General features: G+C 36.1%; 1 protein-coding gene across 1 annotated transcript in view; it reads left to right on the forward strand.

Annotated features, from left to right (window-relative positions):
- Window positions 1-24,264, forward strand: part of NALF1 (NALCN channel auxiliary factor 1) — a 675,567-nt gene that overhangs the window by 646,872 nt on the left and 4,431 nt on the right. The window lies entirely within an intron of this gene.

Here is a 24,264-nt window from a genome sequence, read left to right on the forward strand (position 1 = left end):
CTTTCTTGGTCATATTCGTCTAATGTGCTCAATCATTAAATTTAGCAAATAAGTAAATTTGAAGAATAGAGAAATTAAGTAGCTTTCAAGCACTCAGGAAAAGCCAGCACATCTGACTTCCCACTTAGCTTGGTGCGTTGCTTTTTTATACTCTTTTAAAAATAAATAAATCTTATTTTGCGTATTTAAGGTATATTAAGGTGTACAGTACGATGATATAAGATACATTGTCTTGGTCCATTTTATGTTGTTATGACAGAATACCAGAGACTAGATGATGTATAAAGAAAAGGTATTTGTTGCTTACAGTTTTAGAGGCTGGGAAGTCCAAGGTAGAGCGTCAGCTCTAGTGAGGACTCTCCAGGCATGTTGCAACACAGTGGAGGGCATCACTTGGAGAGAACACGGGAACATGCCTGCCAGCTCAGGCGTCTCTTCCTCTTCTTATAAAGCCATAGGTTCTACCATCAGGCCCCAGTCTGATGACCTTATGTGATCCTAAGTCCCTTCAAAAGCCCCACCTCCAATCAGTGTATAAATTTGAAGATTGTTTCCAACACATGAGATTTGGGGGGCACATTCAAACCACAGCATACATATATATAGGAAAATGGTCAATAGTGGAACAGATTATCATGTCTATCCTCTCACCTGGTTACCCCCCAACCCCTGTGGCAAAAGCAGCTATAATTTACTCATTTAACAAAAATCTTGACTACAACACACTATTATTAATTATAGTCCTCATGTTCTACATTAGATCCTTCAACCTGTTCATCAACCATCCGTGTCCCTGCAAAGGACATAACCTTGTTCTTTTTTATGGCTGCATAGTATTCCATTGTGTATATGTACCACATTTGCTTCATCTAGTCTACCATTGATTATTTCCCTGTATTTTGTTATAAAATACTTTGCTAGACTTGCTGTTCTAGGGAGACATTGTAAGAATAAATGTGGCGAATCTGTATAAGTTTATATTCTTTCTCTTTTATAATATTTTTCCTACTAAGAAGTATGTTCTGCCTTATTTTCTCCTGAGAATTTTCTCTTGAAATTTACTCATTCAACAAACATTTACTAAGAACCCATTATGTTAGTTTTCTATTGCTGCCTCAACAATTTGCCACAAACTCAGTTGGTTTATAACCTAAGAAATGCACATTCATCTGCAGAAGTAGGCAAATTAAACAGATGCCAGCCTGCAGGCTTTATATATAAGTATTGAGAAAGTGTAGAGGAGACAGGGAGCAACCTTGGAAGTAAGTATGGAGTGTTACTATCACAAACTTATAGACTTGAAAAGGTGATATAGAGAAATGAAATTTCCTTGAGTTTAGACAGCTTATTTCTAAAGGAAGAATGAAATCCATGGTGAAGATTTAATTCATAGCTTCTGGGTTATCTTGTATATTTTATGATCACTGCTATTACAACAGAAACTAGCAAAATTACTAGCCTCTAATTTTAGTTTGAGAGAAAGCAGAGTCCTGGAAAGACAGTTTTCTAAATTTTAATCTTAACGGTCTTGGAGTACAGGTGGGTTTAGGTTACATGGATAAGTTCTTTAGTGGTGATTCCTGAGATTTTAACTGCACCTGCCAATCGAGTTCTACTTTTAGTTCTTTAAGGGACCTCCACACTGTTTTACCTTGTGGTCGTACTAATTTCCATTCCCAACAGTATGCAAAAGTATTTGCTCTTCAACACATCCCTACTAACATCTATTGTTTTTTGACTTTCTGAATATGGTCATTCTTGGAGGAGTAAGATGCTATCTCATTGTGGTTTTAATTTGCATTTCCCTGATGATTTGTGATGTTGAGCATGTTTTCATATGTTTGTTGGCCATTTGTATATCTTCTTTTGACAAATGTCTATTCATGTCTTTAGTTTACTTTTTGATGGGATTGTTTGTTTTTTCTTGCTGATGTGTTTGAGTTCCTTTTGGATTCTGGATATTAGTCCTTTGTCAAATATATAGATTATGAAGATTTTCTCCCACTCTGTGAGTTGTCTGTTAAATCCACTGATTGTTTATTTTGCTGTGCAAAGTCTTTTTAGTTTAATTAAGTCCCATTGGGGTCTTAGTAATGGATTCTTTGCCTAAGCTAATGTCTAGAAGAAGTTTTCTGGTGTTATCTTTTAGAATTGTGATGGTTTCAGGTCTTAGACTTAAGTCTTTGATCCATCTTGAGTTAATTTTTGTATGAGGTGAGAGATGGAGGTTCCAGTTTCGTTCTTCTATATGTGGCTTGTCAGTTTTCTCAGCACCAATTATTGAATAGGGTGTCCTTTCCCCAATTTATATTTTCATACACTTTGACAAAGATCAGTTGGCTGTAAATATTTGGCTTTATTTCTGAGTACTCTGTTTTGTTTCATTGATCTACATGCCTATTTCTATGCATACCATGCTGTTTTGGTAACTATAACCTTGTAGTATAATTTGAAGTCGGGTAATGTGATGCCTCCAATTCTGAATGCTTATTATGTACAAGACGTTCAGCCAAGCACTCAAGGTGAACGATCTCATTATATCTTCACAATGTCTATGTGAGGAAAGTATGCTTGTGGGTCAGGACTCTTGCAAGTGGCAGAAATCAAACAAAAATGGAGTTAAACAAAAAGAGTCTTCGTTGGTTTATACATAATTGAGAAATTCAGAGATAAACATCAAGGTATATTTATCACTTTATAAGTAGATGATAAGTAGATAGATGACAGACAAGATAGGTAGATAAGTTGAGATATATAAAGATGTATTGATGTAGAGATGTAAATGGAGAGATTTGACATAAATATGGATTTATCAATACAGCTCCCTCTCTCTCTAGTGCCAGCTCCAACTATAGCTTTAGCTGTCTTTCTCCCCATCTCTGAGCTTTACTTTTCTGCTTGTTAGATTATTTCAGCAGGAGATACAGGTCTTAACCTCTCTGTTTAGAAATTGCAGCAGGAAGCTATCACCTCATTTCCAATAATTTTCATAGATACATGACACTGGAGTCTCATGTCTTGATTTGTGCTGCATGCCCACACTTGGGCAACCATGTAACCCAGGAATGGAATTCTCTAGTTGGTCAGGTTAGTCAGGAGCCCCTCCTGCGTGGAGGAGGGGTTAGATTAGTCCCACTTGAACTGCATCCATTGAACTGGGAAGGACTGCTACCCAAAAACATATCTGTGTGCTTTTCCCAGAAGAGGTAATAGGTGTTTAGTAACCTAAACAACAGCTGCCCACTACCCTCTGTGTCTTGCCATTAATGAGACCAGCAGTGCCTACATGAGTCTCCTGGCAGGTCTCCTCTGGTAAGTGGCTGAGTAAAGCCAAACCATCTTTGTTTTGTTGTTGTTGTTAATGATAATGATGCATTGCAAACCATCTGCATTTTTAACACGCTGCTTTCTGTTCATGTGCTGACTGTTCTAGACAGTAAAAAGTGGTCTCTTTGAAAATATTAACCATTTTGTTTAAATATCCTAAAACGCCACAGCATTCTTTCTGCAAAGTCATATTTATTGTAATATTTATACTAAAAAAAATCTATGCTTAATCATTTAAAAATATTTAGTAAGTGCAGATAAGCAAAAAGAAGATAAGGAAAACCTTCATCTACCACCAAGAGGAAAATGTCATCTTATACCATTAATAGTGTTTCAAACCATTAAGTATGCTTTCACAGAATAATTTAATGACTGAGTAATAGTACAGCATATGAGCATAATATAAATTGCACAAATGTTTACTAATTATAAAATTTTTTCTTTTTTTTTTGCTACATAAAAAAATGTTACTGAGAACATATATATACATACTTATTTCCATGTACTTCCTATGTGTTTCGTTAAAACAAACTTGAATTGGAGTGGAAAGGTCAGAAGGTATGCAGAAGCTTAAGCCTTTTGATATTTATTGCCAAAAATTCAAAAGGTTTATAACTACATGGATTCTCACCAGAAGTATATTACACGACTCATTTTCTTACTCCTTTGCAGACATAGGTTATTATAATTAATATTTCCTTTTTATAAGTAAAATGTTCCACATCATTATTTTGTCAACTCTTTAAATATTCGTGTTTAAACATTTTACATGGTCCTTTTTATTTCTCTTATCTTGCTTCTTAATGTCGAATTGTTCATTTGATACACAATCCTTTCTCTCAATACATAATACTTTCTCTCTCTCTCTTTCATCATTAGTCATGCACATTCTCCTTTTCCTGCATCTGTATTTCTTATAAGAACACAGAATTTGCTGGGCACGGTGGCTCATGCCTGTAATCCCAGCACTTTGGGAGGCCCAGGTGGGTAGATCACCTGAGGTCAAGAGTTTAAGGCCATCCTTGCCAACATGGTGAAACCCAGTCTCTACTAAAAATACACACACACAAAAAATTAGCCAGGCATGGTGACACAAGTGTATAATCCCAGCTACTCAGGAGGCTGAGGCAGGAGAATCCCTTGAACCCGGGAGGCTGAAGTGTCAGTGAACCGAGACTGCACCACTACACTCCAGCCTGGGCGACAGAATGAGACTCTGTCTCAAAAAAAAAAAACAGTAAGAATTTTAAGAATGTGTCTTACTCACATGGCACAGAGTGACTGATGCAGCCAACACTGTGAGTGCCGTGTCGCTCAGAGGTTCCTAGGACCCCAGCTTCTGTCGCTGCCTCTGGGAAACATGTACTTCAAAAACTAATTTATACTTTTTTTCTTATTTTCTCAGCTTAATAGGTCTTCCAAGCCTTTCAGATATGGTTTTTGAAATAAAATGTAATCTGCATCAAGGCAGGAAATATCTAAACTATTATAATAATGACTACTTTTGTCATTATAAAGTCTTTCTAGGTCTTCTAAGTAAGAGTTCCAACTGAGTGTTAAATTCTGTTATTTAAAAAAAAATCAGAATAATTTTCTGGTATTGTATCTTTTATCATTTCAAGCTCATTTTTTTTTTTTACTATTTATTGAGCATTATCAGATTCCTTTGCATTATGTCAAAACCTTATAGATTCTTGTGTCTTCAAGCATAGGTGCAAACCAGTGACCTCTGAGGTCAACAATTGGAAATCAAAACGGAGAACTAATCCAAGGAGCCGTCAAAATGAAGTAAATCATAATTATGCCACTCTACCTGGCCCTGTAACTAAAGGAATAAACGATATACTACCTGAGACATTATTCTGTTTGGCAACTGACATGCCAGAATCTGAACTAATTAACTATTTTCTATCAATCAGTGAAAAATATGCATAACTAAAGCTTTCTTTTCAATGGAAAGCTGCAGTTCCAATGAATGGTATCCTCTTCAAATGAGCTACACCCCATCCTCTAAACCCTACCTTTCTTCCTCAGAGATGTCACTGTTTCCAATATTTTTGTAATTTCTTTTTGAAAATTGCTATAGTACTTTATTTCCATTTGATTTTCTACTTGAAGTATTAAAACTACTGGAAGCCCATTCAATTCAAGTTTGAAAAAGGTAACAGATTATTCTAACTAATACTCTTTTCGCAAATTTTAATATTGACTTTATAATATTGAGAACGATTCTCTTACCTGTTCTATAACATTTTCGGATATATTTGCTTTAAAAGATCATTGTGTTTCTTCAGAGCCAGATTACTAATTTATAAATTAATCAAGTTTTAGCATTTGTTTTGAATAACAACATTTTGATTAAAATCACAGCTTTTTATTTTAATATTTAACATTTTCAAAACAGGCATATCAAATTGGGTAAAATAATTTTCCCCTATGTATTGAAAATAAGGCATATTTTTGTAGTCAGGGTCTGTTTATGAGGTGTTTACGTGCCGTGAAGCCATTAGCTTGTCCTGTGTATGTGTGAGTGTACACAGACATTGGGATAGTTTTGTATGTATTGTCATTACACAGAAAGTCTGATTTTCTTTTTAAAAAGAAAAGCAGGAAATGGTCTTTGTACTCTAAATACATTGATGGATCAAAGCATTAGCAATACTGTCTCTTCAATTACAACCTATGGGTTGAGATACTGCAGGCACAGAATGATTCCTATTATTTCCTGTTTTCTGGGGTATTTCCTTTACAGAGTTGTAGTCACCAAGGATTTCCAATTTAAAAATGACTGTGAGCAATATACGAAACAGTAACACTGATCTACAAAATGCGCGCCCCTCAGTGCCATTTCACAGAGAAAAATAACAGAAATAAATAGAAAGAGAACACAATAGGTGATGTTCTCAACAAGGAACAGACCAATTCCCTTTTGTGGCTTCTTGGGCAATGATATGAATAAAAGCAGCGCTGAGCTAGCTAGCACTCAACACGAAGACACACAAACATCTATAAGAGATCCAAGTTATTTACATCCTCCTATAATATAAATTTCATGTGGACTGCTTGAATGATTTCAAATTCCTAAATGTGCTGCTCCATGAAATTCCTTAGGCACCCTTCCCATTGCTGAGAGTAATCTAACCTGAGAAGTAAATGCATTTTGCAACACTAGTTGGTTCATAGCAATAAAAGAGAAAGGAATTGAAATTTTTATTCCTTTCCCAGGTGCCTGACGGTCTCCACTTGGAGTCCCTGGTACTTGGTAACTTATCTGAGTAGGAAGGAAAGACACAGTCATTCAATCCTGACAATGCCCACTGCCTTGAATCCTGCCTTGCTTGGATGCTTGGTGCAGATGCAAACGATTGAGCTATAGAGCACTGACCTCTTCCCCAGGAATCCATGTGACGTTCCTGTACCCCATCCTATAAAGTCCAACCATCATTAAGACAACCCTCTAAGGGTTCATTAGATGGGGAGGAAAATTAAATGATATATTTAGTGAGTGTGCATTTTCTTTGTCCATTATTTCTTCTCTATTTTCTTAGAATACATTTTTCATAATTAAAAAAATTACTCTGTGACCGTTTTGGGGAAAATAACAATGTGAAATGTGATATTTTGCACTGCGTGTTAGGTTTCTGTTTAGACTATATTCTCTCTGGCTGCAGACAGTCTTTGTTGTCCTGGTAAAATACTGGAAAACTTTAGGAGCATTGCTCGAGGAAATTGTCTGCTTAGCTTCAAGGCATTTCAAATGTCCAATTTATTCCTCAACTTAGCTTATGATCTTAATGAATGAGTAAATTCTCTTTTTAACTTCTTTGCCATTTTAATGTGGGCCTTTGATTTTAATTTCATTTAGTATCATTTTTCAGTTTTTAGAGCAATCTATATTCCATCTAAGTGCAATTAGCTTTCAGCTCTGGAGGACTTTTGCATAATCAGGTCAGTATGGGCTTTTCTTAAGAGTTTGTGTCACTTCCCTTCCTGATATGTGTACTTGTTTTTTTATTCTTAGGCTACATCTAGGTGCTTTATGATCTAGTACATTCAATTCATTGCAGCACCCTCTAATATCTCAGTGTATTGGTGCATTCATCATTCCTTGCTTCCTTCCTTTGTTAAACAAATTTGTATTGCTCATTTGTAAATATTCCTGTCCACATCCGGCTGGATATTGAAAATACCAGGAGAGAGTGGAGGACTCATCCTTCCTCTCACTAATGTCAACTAGAAGACTAATATAATTCTGTTAATATTAGTTAGACATAATGATGCTAGGCTTTATTCATCATTACAGATCTGATACATCTGTCCCCACTATGCCCAAAAACTACTCGTTTATAAATGTATTCCTTAATTACTTAAAATTTGCCCTGACTTTAAAAAGATATGATAAAAATTATAAGTGTGTGGATATTCAAGTTTGCAGAATTCTTTCTGCAGATGTTCACTAGAATTTGAACTTTGTTTTTCTAGGTGTCTTAGATTGGCCTCTCATTTTATATTGTTTTACTTTCCAAATTTTAAAATAACCCTAGAAAATTAGCAAATTCTCTAGACATTATTTATTTTATAATTTTTTACCTTTGAGAAAAAAATAGACACAATTTGGATCCTGATATTTTTAATTTTTTCTAAGTTATTTTAAAATAAATTATAGATAACATTCATGTGAAACCACTCTCATAGCAAATATAAAATGAAGACATATTAAAGTCAACATAGTAATTTAAAAGATCATTTTCTGCAACACTAAATTTGGATTTACATGACGGCAAAACAAAAAGTTGTCTTGGTGAAAAGTAAATCATTGCATTTAAATATGGGTGTGGCTTCTGGTCCAAGCTGACAATCTGAAGCCAAAATTTCACCTCCTATCTCTCTGTAAATCTTAATTACGATTGAAGGAAAAATCATAAAATGCAATATATTCACAGAAGCCATAAAACCTGGAAAGTGGGACACTATGATAACTTTTAATGGCAGAAACCACAATTACTCTTTCACCAACCTAACAGAACTGAACTGATAGTTTAAAAAATAAAAATAAAAAAGTATAGAAGAGAAAAGACAGGTGCCAGAGTTGAGACTCTTCAGAGTAAGCTCTGAAAAAAGAGCAGAGGAAATGGGAACCATTCTTCCAACAGGACCCATGGGTGATCAGGATTTGTTTTGCGGAATTAGTCAGAGAAAGAGAACAAAAAGGGCCGGGAATTACCTGACAGATTAAAATGATAAGCACACATCTGAGCTGCTCGGCTGTCTCCATTCCCACACATGCGTGGTGCTGTTCACGCTGTAAAACCAGGGTTCTTCTTTCCACAGACACTGAATGAGTGCATGGGATGGAAGTCAGGAGCCTCAGGTTCAGTCTTCTTTGTACTTCCTTTTGGTAGCACTGAGAAGGGCACTGCAATGGGTCTACTTGTTTCCCATTCCCTCACCCTGAGGAGAATCCTGCCTCTTGGGGAGACTTGACAATTAAAGGTGATGAGAGAAGAGTATTTTGTAGAAGAGCCAGGATCCATCCTATATAAGCATTTTGAAGAAAATAAGAACAGAACAGAAAAAATCACAGAGGTGGAAGTGGTGGGCGGCCTGAAGAGGTGGGAGTAATTTGATCCCAGTGACCTTCTCCCTGGTTTATGCCTGGGAATATGCTATGTTATGTGGCAGAAAAGACATTACACATGGAACTAAGATTGCTCATCAGATGACTCTAAAATGAAGAGATTACCCTGGATTATTGAGGTGGTCCCAATATAATCATGAAAGAAGAAGACAGAAGAATCAGTCAAAGAGATGAGACAGAAGGAGAGATCAGAGAGATGGGAAGCCTGAAAAGGACTCAGCCCACGGTTGCTGAATTTTATGATGGAGGAAGGAGACATGAGCCAGGAAATGCAGGTGACCTCTAGAAGCTGAGAATTTCCAACCAACAGACAACAAGAAAATGGGAATGTCAGTATAGCAACCACATGGAATTAAATCCTGATGACTTTTTGAATGAGCTTGGAAAATCAAATCCCACACCTTGATTTCAGCATGAAACCCAGAGTAGATAAACCATTTAAATCAACCCAGACTTCTGACTTACAGAACTATGAGATAATAAATGGATCAATTAAAGCTACTATGTCTGTAACAATTTTTTATAACAGCAAGGGAAAATGAATACAGATTGTGATTACAAAAGTAGAGTGCTGATGTAACAAATAGAAAATATGCAAGTGGGCGGGGCACCCAACACTTTGGGAGGCCGAGGTGGGCGGATCACGAGGTCAGGAGATCAAAACCATCCTGGCCAACATGGTGAAATCTCATCTCTACTAAAAATACAAAAATTAGCTGGGCGTGGTGGCATGTGCCTGTAGTCCTAGCTACTCGGGAGGCTGAGGCAGGAGAATCACTTGAACCTTGGAAGCAGAGGTTGCAGTGAGCTGAGATCGCACAAATGCACTCCAGCCTGGCAACAGAGCAGGACTCCATCTAAAAAAAAAGCAAAAGAAAAGAAAGAAAATACGCAAGTGGAATTGAAACCAGGCAGTGGAAAAGGCTGGAAAAAATTGGTGGAACATGATAGATAAAGTCCAGTTTGCCTTGAGCAGGCAGTTCATAGATACAGTAGTCCCCACTCATCTGTGCAGGATGCATTACAGCATCCCCCAGTGGATACTAAACCCCATCAAACACTATGTATAGTTAGTACCAAGTCCTATGTACACTATATTCTTTCAGTCTGATAACCAAGACAACTACTAAGTGACTAATAGGAGGGTGATGTGTACAGTGTGGATACGCTGGCCAAATAGATGATTCATTTCCTGGCCAAAATGGAGGAGGATGGCATGAGATTTTTTTTTCACACTGCTCAGAACAGCATGCAATTTAGAACTTAAGGATTATTTATTTCTGGAATTTTGCACTTAACATTTTTGGACTGTAGTTGGCCACAGGTAAATGGAAACTCCAGAAAGCAAAACCACAGGTAAACGGGAACTACTGTGCATGGTTGTTAAAGACTGCCAATGAAGGCTCCATTTTAATGGAGGGTGGAAGTATTTTATATAGTGTCAGAAAGCTCAACAGAGCAGTGTCCTGCAGCCGTATGGGAAGTGGAGATTGTAAGTGTTAAACTGGTCCACTTAGCTGAGGAGATTGCTCAGCAAAGTGTTGAAGGTATAACCTGATTGATTCTTGCTGCTTATGGTGAAATGCAAAAGGAGATAAGAGAATCTGTTAAACAAAAGGAATCCAGGATTTAATGGTTTTGGAACATCAGCCTATTAAAATGGCAAAAGATACAAACTTTAAGAGATTGCTGTCAGGAAAGCCTCCTTAGACAAATAACTGAGGGTATGGTTGTACAGTCTTTGCTAATACTTCAGAAAGTTTGAAAGGTCACAGTATGAAGGTACACAGAAAGCTGTCTGAGAGATTAATAGTGTGAATCAGAGATCCCCTCAGTCATCCTAGCAGTAGACAAAAATAGAGAAGGGATTACTTAGAAAAGATCTGTAGAGAAACATCTTCTCTAATGGACTGAATCCCAGGGACATAGATGAGACTCTCAAAAAATTGTGAAGAATTTTATTTTCAGCACAAACACTGACACCTTGGACTGAAAGGGGCAGAGGCAAGATGAAATGAAGAAAGGCTATGGGGCTCCCAAAATTCCACCAGCAGGAAACGTGCTGATAAAACTTGCCCAGATGTAAAAACATGCTGCTCTCCATAATAAGAGGAAGGGTAACTCAGAAGTCTGATGTAAGCCCAGAGGCTGTAGCTGAGAACCACCGAGGCCTGGAGACCTAATGGAATTTGTGCAGCTGGATTTTAAAGTTATTTTGGATTGGTTCCTCCCTCCCCATTTTCTCCCTTTTTGAAGCAAAGTGTCTGTAACTATTATTCTATGCCTGTTTACCATTATATGTTGGTAACGGATAACTTTTTTGTTTCACAGATAGAGAGGAGTTTTGTCCCAGATCATATTATGCCCAGATTCACGTCCATACTTAATTTAGGTGATTCAGATAATAAGATTTGGGGACTTTGAACTGATGCAAGTTAGAGAAAATTTTTTCACTTTGAGTTGATCCTTTATTGGATAGAGAGTTTGGGGACGTAGAATAGAGTGAATTCTCACCCATAACACTGGACATTGGAACATATTAAAGTGGTGCATCCAAATTTATTAGAAAAAAAAGAATTGTGAGTCTGGAATCTTATACCAAAACAAAATATCTTTTGAATAAGAGAACTAAGTTTTTCAAAAACTAATTTTTTTTTTGAGAAAGAGTTTTGCTCTTTTTACCCAGGAAAAAGATTGTGCAGTGGCACAATCTCAGATCACTGCAACCTCTACCTCCCGATGTCAAGTGATTCTCCTGCCTCAGCCTCCCATATAGCTGGGATTACAGGTGCATACCACCACGCCTGGCTAATTTTGTCATTTTTTCTTTTTTTTTTTTTCAGTAGAGACAGAGTTTCATCATGTTGGCCAGGCTGGTCTCAAACTCCTGACCTCAGGTGATCCACCCGCCTCGGCCTCCAAAGTGCTGGGATTACAGGTGTAAGCCACTGCACCCAACCTTAAAAACTAATTTAAAAAATAAAAATAAATATACACATGCTGGAAAGTTTATGTCATATATCCCATCTGAAAAAGTATTTAAAGTTTTATGCTAGTCAAGCAAAAGTTATCAGAGAAAAAGGCCAACATAGGATGTCAATATTGGTGGTATAGTACAAGTAAGACCCCATCATCTCTAATATCGAATGTAAAACAGACAGAAACTCAGAGGAAGAGAACTAACTTGAGTAAGATAACCCAGAACACTAGATCTCTTACCGTTCTGAATAGTATCCACAGGAGAAGTAAGGTGTCAAAAGTAGAAATGCAGAGAGAGGTGTGCAGAGAGGGAGGGGGAATCACACACTGTTCTGGAGGGAAATAGATAATCTCTGTTCTAAGATGAATATGCAGTATATTCATTTTCCAGCACCACCGTAACAAAGTACCACAAACTGGATAGATTAGCCAAATAGACACGTATTTTCTTACAGTTCTGGAGGGCTGAAAGGCTGAGGTCAAGATGTCAGCAGGGTGGGTTCTCCTGAGGTTGTGGGGAGCATCTGCTCTGGATGCCTCTCACCTCTGGAGATGGTTGGCAATCGTTGGCACTCCTTGGCCTGTAGTTGCATTGCTCCAATCCTCGGCCATCACATAGCCTTCTCCTTATGTCCCTGACATCATCTTCCCTTTGTGTATGCCTGTCTTTGTGTCCACATCTTTTATTTTTGTTAGGACACACATCTTATTGGATTAAGGAACCCCTAATGACCTCATTCTTACTTGGCTACTTATTTCCAGATAAGGTCACATTCTGAGGTATTCGGGGTTGAGGCTTTAATATATCTTTTTTTTGGAGACTCAATGTAACCTATAAAACATAGAAAATGAAATATGGGTGCTAATAAAATATACTTTACATTAAAAAGGAAAACAGCAATTGAGAAACAAAATAATAGCATATATTTGAGACAAGTTGATACAGGAGTAATTTTAGATAGCATCTGCTCTCAATACAATTTGAGAACAAATAGACCCTTAAAACCAGGGAGGATGAATGAAATGGAATTTGCTAGGATTCAGGAAAATATGAAAATGAATTCAGATGAAAAGGAAAATATTACAATGCATGGGAAAAAATTGCAATAGGAAAATACGCAAATATACTCATACAGTGTCAACCACAGAGACTGAGAAAAGCGAAGTGTAGGACAATCGTCAAGAGCTCTCCAAGCAAACAGAGACTACGTCCAAGGCAGAGACTGAGAATATAAAAATGATCGGAGGGAATGTAATAAACTGAAAACACACAAAGCAAAACTGCAGGAGGAAACAGAACAATAGGAGATACCTTTCCATCGGCATATGAAAATGGCTTTCTCCATTCAGGGAAAATTAAGGAAATTAGATCAAATTCTAACATTCTTGAATTTTGAGAATAAGTAAACTATCCCTCCAGCTACAACAGAGAAAAATATGTTTGAGAAGAAAAATACAGATGTCAGATTTCTCTTTCAAAGGGAGTAGACCAATGGGTGCACTGCCAGCTGTGAGAACCCCTCCCTGGCATGGCGGTTGGACTGGCATGGACAAGAGAAACAAGCAGAGTGAATTTGTTTCCCTGGGGGTGTGTCGCTGGGACCCAGCGATTCCTGTCATTCCTGATGTATGGCGCATATGGATGGAAAGCCACAAGGCCTTGCCTGACAAGTGGGAGGTGGCCAGGGAGGCAGGCGGCAGGAAGCACAGATGAATCACGCCTCTCCACCCAGGTGGAGCACTCCCTTCTCATGGCCATATGATACCTTCATTTTGCTCTGCGTGTTGGAGCAAAATTAACTCTGCCCTTGGATTTCACTGAATAGACTTAGATGTTTCTAATATTCCTCCCGTCACCCATTTTTGTTTTACTTTGTTTGCCTAAATTTGCTCCAGTGATTTTCTGTTCAATGCAACCGAATCACCACCAAATAAGACAGAAATAAAACAAAATGGGATAGAGGGAAGATATGAAATGTTAATAATTTGAAAATAAATAGGTTTGAAACATCAGATTGTAGCCAAAAAATGGTGAGGGATTTGTTGAAGAAAGTAAAGTTTTGTCAATGTTCTCATTAATGATTTTCATTAATTAGACAAATACAGGTTCAAGTGTGTGCAAGTTTTTGAAGAATAAGTTCTAGTAGAATTAATAACAGCACGAATTTCACAAATTATGAAAAAAATATGCGTTTAAATATACTCACATAGGGCCGAGTGTGGTGGCTCATGCCTGTAATCCCAGCACTTTGTGAGGCCAAGGTGGGCAGACCACCTGAGCCCAGGAGTTTGAGACCACCCTGGGAAACATAGACCCCATCTCTACAAAAAATACAAAATTAGTCAGGCATGGTAGCCTTCACCTGTAGGCCCAGCTACTTGAGAGGCTGAGGCAGGAGGATCACTTGAGCTAAAGGCTGCAGTGTGAGCCAAGGTCATGCCACTGCACTCCAGCCTGGTCACAGAGCCAGACCCTGTCTCAACACACACACACACACACACACACACACACACACACACACAGCATAAAGAAAGAAATATGCTAACATAGTGAATGATAGAAAACAAAAGAAATGGTAAAGAAACATTTTCAGAAGTTTAAAAATGTTATCGGATGATGATAAAAGCAGGGCCAAGCACTACAGAGCTGAGAGTAAGTACAAGTGAATTAAGTTCTCCTTTTCTTTTCTTTTCTTTTTTTTTTTTTAATTATACTTTAAGTTCTAAGGTACATGTGCAGAATGTGCAGGTTTGTTACATAGGTAGACACATGCCATGGTGGTTTGCTGCATCCATTACCCTATCATCTATATTAGGTATTTCTCCTAATGTTAGCCCTCCCCAATCCTCCCACCCCCTGCTATCCCTCCCCTAGCCCCTCACCCCCCGACAGGCTGTGATGTTCCCCCAGTGTCCATGTGTTCTCATTACTGCATACCCACTTATGAGTGAGAACCTGAGGTATTTGGTTTTCTGTTCTTGTGTCAAGTTTGCTGAGAATGATGGTTTCCAGCTTCATCCATGTCTCTGAAAAGGATATGAAGTCATCCTTTTTATGACTGCATAGTATAACAAAGGTCTCCTTTTCAATTATTGTGAAACTCTTAGATGAAGAATGCAATACAGAGAAAAGCATAAAGAAAAATTATGGAAAAAGTAAGAAAATTTAAATAATGGACAAAGAAATAGCAGACAAGCGTGCTAATATGTATAGAGATTACTTGAAAGCCAAACGAAATACATTCAAAATCACAACAATAAAACAACAACAAAAACCTCAACAAATATAAACCAGAAAATTGCATGGCAAAGAATGTCATTTTTTTTTCTTGATTTAGTGATGACTGTCTAGTGAAATGTAAATGTTTATGAACCTTCTGTGCCAACGGACATATTAACAAAATATTTACAGCAAAGTAATTAGAAACACTCGTAAAAGATATATGTCCCATTTGATGACATTTTAAATAGGCAGAAATGAGTAAAAATCACAATTAAGCATGGTTATCCAATGCTAACATTCGCAAAAAAAAAAAAGGTATATATAGTAACACACAAGGAAAACAATTAAAAAAAACTTTCTAAAGGTCACGTTGTTGAACTTAATACAAATGAAAAATAAGTTATAAAAGTACTCTATAAAATATATCAAACAATTAAAACTAAAACAAAACACAGCAAAAAAGCACTCAAGTAATTTAAGTACAAAAGATAATGTAAAGTGCAATTACAAAATACGTACATAAGAGAATTGGCTGAAGCTATTACCAAATGGAAATTTAGAGCAGTGTTTTGTTTTTAAGAATAAAATCGATTTAACTCAGTTAAGTTCAATTCAATATTGTTACAAAGAGAAGAGTGAAGGAAAAAGATGAAGAATTAACATAAATAAAGATATCAATGCACTAACACACAGAATAAGTACTGAGATGTTGAAGAGCTGTATCTTTGATAATACAAGTAAGAAACTGAAAGCGTTGCAAGTCTAATTAAGAACAAAAATAAAGATAAAATACAAATAAATGTTAACAATGAGGAAGAGACTCTATACAAATTAAGGATTTTAAAATGAGACAATATTATGTACAACTCTATAACAATAAATCTAATTGTGTAAACAAGCTATTTTTAGAGAAATATGAACTATCACAATTGATGCAAAGTAACCATGACAGATTAATAAACATGAAAGAAATTGAAAAAATATGAAAATTACCTTTAGGAAATGTTATCCACAATGCTTTATGAATTTCATGCCATATAAACTATCCTAGAGGGTTAAAATACTTAAAAATTGTTGTTTCTAAATATATTCTATATATTTTGTATATATTCTCACTTGATAACATACATGCCTGATGTAAAATAAATACTGGAAAGTCAAATAAAGAACAGTAGTGTAAGGTACAATTTCACATTAAATATATTTTTATGTATGAGATTCACAAATTATATGCATGTAGTGTGTGTGTATGCATATGCATGTTCACATTAATGAAACTGAGAAAACTTATTCCAGTAGTTTCTTCTTTTTTCAGATGAAAAAGAATATGTTACTGTTTTCTAAGCTTCAGTAATCAGAGTTTTTTTCATTTTTAATTTTAAAGCACATTACTAATTTAAACATTTGAAAAATTTCTCTCATATATTCTTGGACTTTATGTCAAAATGTAAATTACTGTGATAAAGATTGTACTTAAATAATGTCATGTTTTATTCTAAGGATTTCTTTAGAAAATATTTATTCCTTAGATAAAAGGAAAATATTTATTCCTTAGATTCCTTAAGATTTGCTTAGAATAAAGGAACTTTATTGACTTTCTTGTGCTTAGATAGTATTTATAATGACTATACTTGAATAACTGTTTTGAGCTGTGAAAATAGGAACTTTTTGGTAAGTGGCTTTGAATAATTGGAAGACAAACAAAAAAAAGATTTGAAATAGATGTTCTATAAAACCCCTCCTAATAATAAATTCTTTTATAAATTTTATTTTATTTTTAATTTTTAAGTTAAGTACATACATAGTATTTGTATATATTTGTGGGGTACATAAGATATTTTGATACAGGCATATAATGCATAATAATCTCATCAGGTTAAATGAGATATCCTCAAAATATGAGCTTATTTGAAAATAGGGTCTTTGTAAATATAATTCACTAAGTTAAATGAGACCATGCTAAGTTGCGGTGGGCCTGGAATCCAATATGCTGATGTCTTAGAAGAATAGTGAAGACACACAGGGAAGGCCATGTGGGGACAGAAGCAGCAGTTAAAGTGATGCCTGCCAGCCAAGGAGCTCCAGGGATGGCTGGCAGCCACCAGTGGCTGAGAGGGGCCCAGGAAGAATCCTCCCCTTAAGCTCCAGAGGGAGCAAAGCCCTGCCCACACCTGGTTCTCAGACTTACAGTCTCCAGAACTCAGAAAATACTTTTCTGCTGTATTATATTTTAAAATTTCAAAACATTTTTAATTTTTGTGGGTACATAATAGATGTAACATTATTGAGATATCTTGATACAGGCATATGATGTGTAATAAACACACCAGGGTAAGAAAGGGTAAACACACCACCCCCTCAAGCATTTATTCTTTCTTTATGTTACAAACAATTCAATTATACTCTTTTAGTTAGATTAACATGTAGAATACATCATTGTTGACTGTAGTTACCCTGTTTTACTAAAAAAAACTAGATCTTATTCATTCTATCTGACTATATTTTTGCACACATTAACCATCCACACTACCATCCCCCCACTATCTTCCCAGCCTATAGTAACCATCATTCTATTTTCTATCTCCATGAGTTCAATTTTCATTTTTTAGCTCTCACAAATAGGTGAGAACATACAAAGTTTGTCTTTCTGTGCCTGGCATATTTCACTTAACATAATGACCTCCAGTTCCATCCATGATGTTGTAAATGACCAGGATCTCATTCTTTTTTATGGCTGAATAGTACTCCATTGTGTACATGTACCACATTTTCTCTATCCGTTCATCTGTCAGTGGATGCTTAGATTGCTTCCAAATCTTGGCTATTGCATATAGTGCCGCAATAAACGTGAGAGTGCAGGTATCTCTTTCATATCCTGGTTTCCTTTCTGTGGGCATATAACTAGCACTAGGATTGATGGATCATATGGTAGATCTATTTTTAGTTTTTTGAGGAATCTCCATGCTTTTCTCCATAGTGACTGTACTACTTTTCATTCCCACAGTGTCCCCTTTTCCCCACATCCTCACCAGCATTTGTTATTGCCTGTCTTTTGGATGAAAGCCATTTTAACTGTGGTGAGATGATATTTCATTGTAGTTTTGATTTTCATTTCTCTGAAGATCAATTGTGTTGAGCACTTTTTTATATACCTGTTTTCCATTTGTGTGTCTGCTTTTGAGAAATGTCTATACAGATCTGTTGCCAATTTTTAAATTGAATTATTAGACTTTTTTCTGTGGAATTGTTTCAGCTCCTTATATATTCTGTTTATTAAGCCCTTTACAAATGGGTATTTTTCAAATATGTTCTTCCATTCTGTTGGTTATCTCTTCACTTTGTTGATTATTTTCTTTGCTGTGCAGAAGCTTTCTAACTTGGTGTGATCCCATTTGTCTATTTTTGCTTTGGTTACCTGTGCTGGTGGGGTATTACTCAAGTAATTTTTGCCCAGAGTAACATCCTGGAGACGTTCCCTAGTGTTTTCTTTTAGCAGTTTCATAGTTTGAGATCTTAAATGTAAATCTTTAAGTCATCATTTTTTTTGAGACAAAGTCTTGCTCTGTCGCCCAGGCTGGAGTGCAGTGGCACGATCTCGACTCACTACAACTTCTGCCTCCTGGGTTCAAGCAATTCTCCTGCCTCAGCCTCCTTCACAGCTGGAATTACAGGCTTGTGCCATCATGCCCAGCTAATTTTTGTATTTTTAGTAGAGACGGGGTTTCACCATGTTGGCCAGGCTGGTCTCACATTCCTGGCCTCAAGTAATCCATCTGCCTTGGACTCCCAAAGTGCTGGGATTACAGGTATAAGCCACAGCGCCTGGCCCCTTAAGTCTTTAAATCACTTTGATTTGATTTTTGTATATGACAAGAGATAGAAGTGTAGTTTCATTCTTCTGCATATGGATATCCAGTTTTCCTGGCACCATTTGTTGAAGAGACTGTCCTTTCCCCAACGCGGGTGCTTGCCACCTTTGTCAAAAATGAGTTCATGTAGATGTATGGATTTGTTTCTGGATTCTCTATTCTATTCCATTGGTCTATATGTCTGTTTTTATGTTAATATGATGCTGTTTTGGTTACTGTACCTCTGTAGTATAATTTGAAGTCAGATAATGTTATTCCTCTAGTTTTCTTTTTGCTAAGGATAATTTTGGCTATTCTGGGTCTTTTATGGTTCCATATAAATTTTAAAATTATTTGTTCTATTTCTGTGAAGAACATTATTAGTGTTACTACAATTACTTTTGCACCAGCCTAATATTTTTTATAGGAATTGCATTGAATCTATAGCTTGCTTTGGGTAGTATGGACATTTTAACAATACTGATTCTTTCAATCCATGAACATGGAATATCCTTCCATTTTTTTTGTGTCCTCTTCAATTTTTTTCATCAGTGTTGCATAGTTTTTACTGTAAAGATCTTTCACTTTTTTGGCTAATTCATAGGTATTTTATTTGTAGCTATTGTAAGTGGGATTGCTTTTTTGATTTTTTTTTCAGATTGTTCACTATGGACATATAGAAATGTTACTGATTTTTGTATGTTGATTTTGTATCCTGTAACTTTACTGAATTTGTTTATTAGTTCTGACAGTTTTTTTGGTGGAGTTTTTAGATTTTCCAATATATAAAGTAATGACATTTGGGGCTGGATGATAATTAATATAAGAAAAATAAAAATAAATTTAAATACATTTAAAAGCAAATAAAATCATATCATCTGCAACAAAGGATAATTTGACTTATTCTTTTTTAATAAGTCAAATTGGATGCCCTTTACTTCTTCACTTGTCTGATTCATCTAGGTAGGATTTTCCCTAATAATAAATTCTGATTTTACTATTTATCTCAACTTATAATATGAGTAATTAATGTTATGTGAGATTTTCTTACTTGCCATGCACTGGTCTAAACAGTTTATGTGTATTATTTAATTCTCAAAAAAATAAAAAGAAAGAAAATTCTGTGAGGTTGATACTGTAATGTCAAACAGCAGGTAGTGATTCATTAGAGATTTCAAATAGAACAGCTTATAAGCAAAATATATCAGAACAATATTTCACTACATGGAAAATTTGCTTTTGTTCTTTCCTAATGCTAATTTGTGCAATTGTGCCTGTTTGTGCAATGAGGTTCTTGTTTGAGAAATTATTTTTATTTGGAAATATGTTTTATAGTTTCTTCAATGGTGAGGAAAAGATTATTTCTGTAGGTAGGCTTTCCTATGAAATTTTCCCCAGCAGGTTATTGGTGTGCAGGTGGTTTTGAGGGAATAACTCTCAGGCATGCTGCCTATGAGGGGGTGAAGAAAGAGAAATTTGGTAGAGGGAAAAAAATATGAAGCTGGGATGGCCCTTGAGAGATGCCTTGACTTGAGTCAAGTGGGAGCAGCCTTGGGATTCCTGCATTGTGTGGAGGCTGCCCAGGGCCTGAGAACCTGGTCAAGTCTGCTGATTTCAACCAAGGACAGTGTCTGGGAGGCATGCAAGGGGAATCCATCTATAGGCAGCACTCCGAGATGGAGGAGTCTGTGCCCCCAGGTCCCAAGGGTGTCATTGATCTGCACCACTGTCTCTATATAAGGCAAAGAAATAATGGCCTTAGAAGGCTGCATGTCCTTGCTTATTCAGAAACACATTTGTCAGAGAAAAAGGTATCTGTCAGAATTCAAGGCAGAGAAGAATAATGTAGAAAAAAGATCTGGGAAATTTTTTAGGCAGTTCCAACCAAAAAGACATTGTTTTATGGCATAAATCTGAAAGGATTAAAGAATAGGTAAGGTGACAATAATCAAAACCTCTTAGAAATTAGAAAGAAAGTTGATGCATGCTAACAGATTTGCTGAAACTTAGAAAAAATAATATGAAGCAGCAGAGAGGAAACCGAGTCAGCGCAATTTACATCCAATGCTCTCTCCAGACTCAGAGATTGACAACATGAGATGCAATGGAAGAAAGGGCAAAATAAGGAAGACTGGGTGGAAGTCAGTTTAAGAGACAGTCAGGTCCCCAAATCCCATTCCCTACTCCCATCCCAGAGACTGGGGGCATATTTCTTTCTGGAGGAAACTTTTTGTTTTTGAGATAATAAAGGAAAGATTGTTGGTCTGAGCAACAATAGGAGGAGTTCAAGGTGGAAGAGGAGTTCAGGGTGGAGGACACACTCAGACCATCAGGATTCAATGCACACCTCCACACTGAAGCTGAGACTTCCCCACCCCTATCCTGCTGCTCCCTCCTGCTTCCTGATCTTCTGCCTCTTGGATGGATATTGGATAGACTTTTCTGGGGAGTCCAATCAACATAAAGAGAGAATTTTAAAAGTTTCTCCATCTTAACAGTTCAGGCATGTCATCCCACAGTAGAGCTCACAGGCCACAGCCCTCCTTAGGTGCCCAGACTTTCTGTACTTTTTATTTTGTGAAGACAACTAAGAATTCATGGTGTCTCCATGAGAAGAACAAGGGACAAACAAACACAAAGGGGGGAAAAGCAACACAGAGAAAATGGAAGGAATTTATTCGGGAAGGGAATGAAACACAATAAATAAGAATACCCCAAATATCTCAGAGTGAGAAAAACATATACATTGTAATAATAAAATAAGAACAGTTACTTCAAAAAGCAACATTTAGATAACAAGATGGAGTTCTTGGAACTTAATCTTAGGGAAAAAAGCAAAATTAAGTGAAATTATGTCACATGAAAACTAGCCAGATTCTCCCAAAAGCAGAGTTAAGGCATGAAGTAATATGAAGTATTAACAGCAGAGATAAGAAAATTAAAGGACAAGTTTTGAAAGTCCAACAACCAAACATAGGAGCAATGCTTGAGTAAATCTGAAGAATGATCATTTTGAAATTAGAATTTTATACCCAGCCAAACAATCTATTAAATATGAAGTAGAATAAAAATATTTTTAGGGATATGGCATCTTATTCATGAGCTTTTCCTACTGAAGACACTAGAGGCTATAAACTCCCAAAAGGAGAAAGAAGGGGATGAGGCATAGGATACAGGGAACAGGAGATCCAGCACTGCGGTGCACAGAGCAGTAGAGATGCATCAGGCATGAAGGAAACCAGTCCAGATGGTGGGAGGCTCCAGGAGATATTTCTTCAGAAAAGAACTGATAGAAAACCTGTTGCAACTGCAAGAACTGGGAATGCATTTGGGTTGAATTCATTAGAATAGGGAAAATAACAAGACAAGTATTATCTGTAGAAAAAACCAAAGTGGTATAGGGATAGAAAATTGGACTTTACTACATGATTGAACTAAGAATTACATTTATGTCATCCTAATACTGTAAAGGGAACAGCAGGTATCAAAGTTACTATTTACAGGAATGGGTGAGGGTTCAGTGAGAAGCATATGTGCTGGAAGGAGGAGGAGAATAAATGTTTTATCCCTACATTTCCTGAGAGGAATCTACAGATAATGCTAAAAAATAAAATCAAGAGGAGCATAAGACAACTTGTTCTCAAAAATGCAGCTAAATACAAAAACAGCTAAAAATACAAATACTTGCCTTTGAGAAAGAAGAATTTGAGAGGTGGGAGGTGAAGGATTTTTTTATTATTTTGTAAAATACTCTGTGGAATTATTGTATCTTAATGTAGATGCATGTTATTCATAAGTTTGAATAAAAACTTGTTAAAAAGATGGACAGGAGAGAAAAAAGAAAGAATATTAATTGTGCCAGACAAAAAGAAGGGTTCATTTACTGACCTGAATGAACTTTTTTTTTTCCTGCAATAACTTTAGTTGTAAATCAGCAAGCCAGTTTCTGAGTAACTTTGGAAGAGCTTCTAATTTACATAACATTGTTAAATATATTCTGATTATTAGCATTCTAAAATGTTGATCTAAGGGACTTCTGGATTTCTATTTTTATAATCTTATTGTAAATTTCTTTTGTTATAGAATGTAGTATTGGAAACATATATTTCAATAAGTGATTAGTCTACCAGTGAGCTATCTCATATGAAAAAAGAAAATATCATACAATAAAAATGTCAGAGCTGAAGACCTCATTAATTCAGTTTTTTTTTTTATATTCTACCTAGGCGAAGGTGAAGTTTACCTTTGAATGCCTAAGAAGAAATGAATATTGTAAGCATCATTATAAGGATATCTTGTTCATTTCTTTAAAAGATACTGAAGATTGAAGTGTACATTATTTGAGATTCTTTTTGATTACATAAATAGGTACTGAGTTTATTCATGTAATAAATGCTCATTAAGTATTTTGTTCAGGGATTCTGCTACATATTGGGAATGCAAAACTGAGAATGTATAGTTTATGCTTTTAAATTGACAGTTAAGTAAGAAAGTTGAAATTAAAATTAGCAATTGTGATTAAAAGAAAAATAAGAGTGATTGCTATAATAAAAAGTTAAGCAAAATGCATAGCCCAGGGGTGTGAGCACAAGCCTCACAGAGGGAGTTTCATTTGAACCACATTTGAAGGATAAATGAGAAGTATGTAGAGGAATTGATGGAGGAAAGTTTAGGGAGAAACAGCATCTTGGCTAGTGATACAGGCTCAGATGCTCGGGGAAGAGCCAATGCTTCAGGATTGCTGGAACATTGACCAGTGAGCCTGGAGGTAGAGGAAAGACCTCTAGATTTTATTGTGAAGGTTGAAGCAATGATATACCATTGGTAACTATTGTTATTCACAGTAGTCCAAATTTTTATGTTATATCTATGTGCTAGGCACTGAACCAAGCATGTTACATGAAAAACCTCATGTCATCCTTACAACTACTCTATTATTATCCCCATTTTTAAGTTTTTCAAGCATGACATTGATATGACAAAATTTGTGTGTAAAAAGTTTATTCTAACACCCACAAATAAATGTTTAAGTCAAGTAGAAAAGAAATACACAATGACTTACACAGCTGACATAAAAATATTATACATAATACAGCAAGGTAAAAGATTGGAAAGATTAGAGATACACAGTTGTTTTACTCTTTTCACCACTTCCCAAGTTTTAAAATATGCATTTGTCAATTTTAAAATAAGAACAATGTGTGTTATCAGAGGAAGAAGAGAAAAAGGGAAGGAAGAGTTTCAGCAAG

The sequence above is a fragment of the Aotus nancymaae genome, unplaced genomic scaffold, assembly GCF_030222135.1.
Source record: "Aotus nancymaae isolate 86718 unplaced genomic scaffold, 86718_ANA_hifiasm-v0.15.2.pri h1tg000044l, whole genome shotgun sequence".
In the NCBI taxonomy this organism is placed as follows: Eukaryota; Metazoa; Chordata; class Mammalia; order Primates; family Aotidae; genus Aotus; species Aotus nancymaae.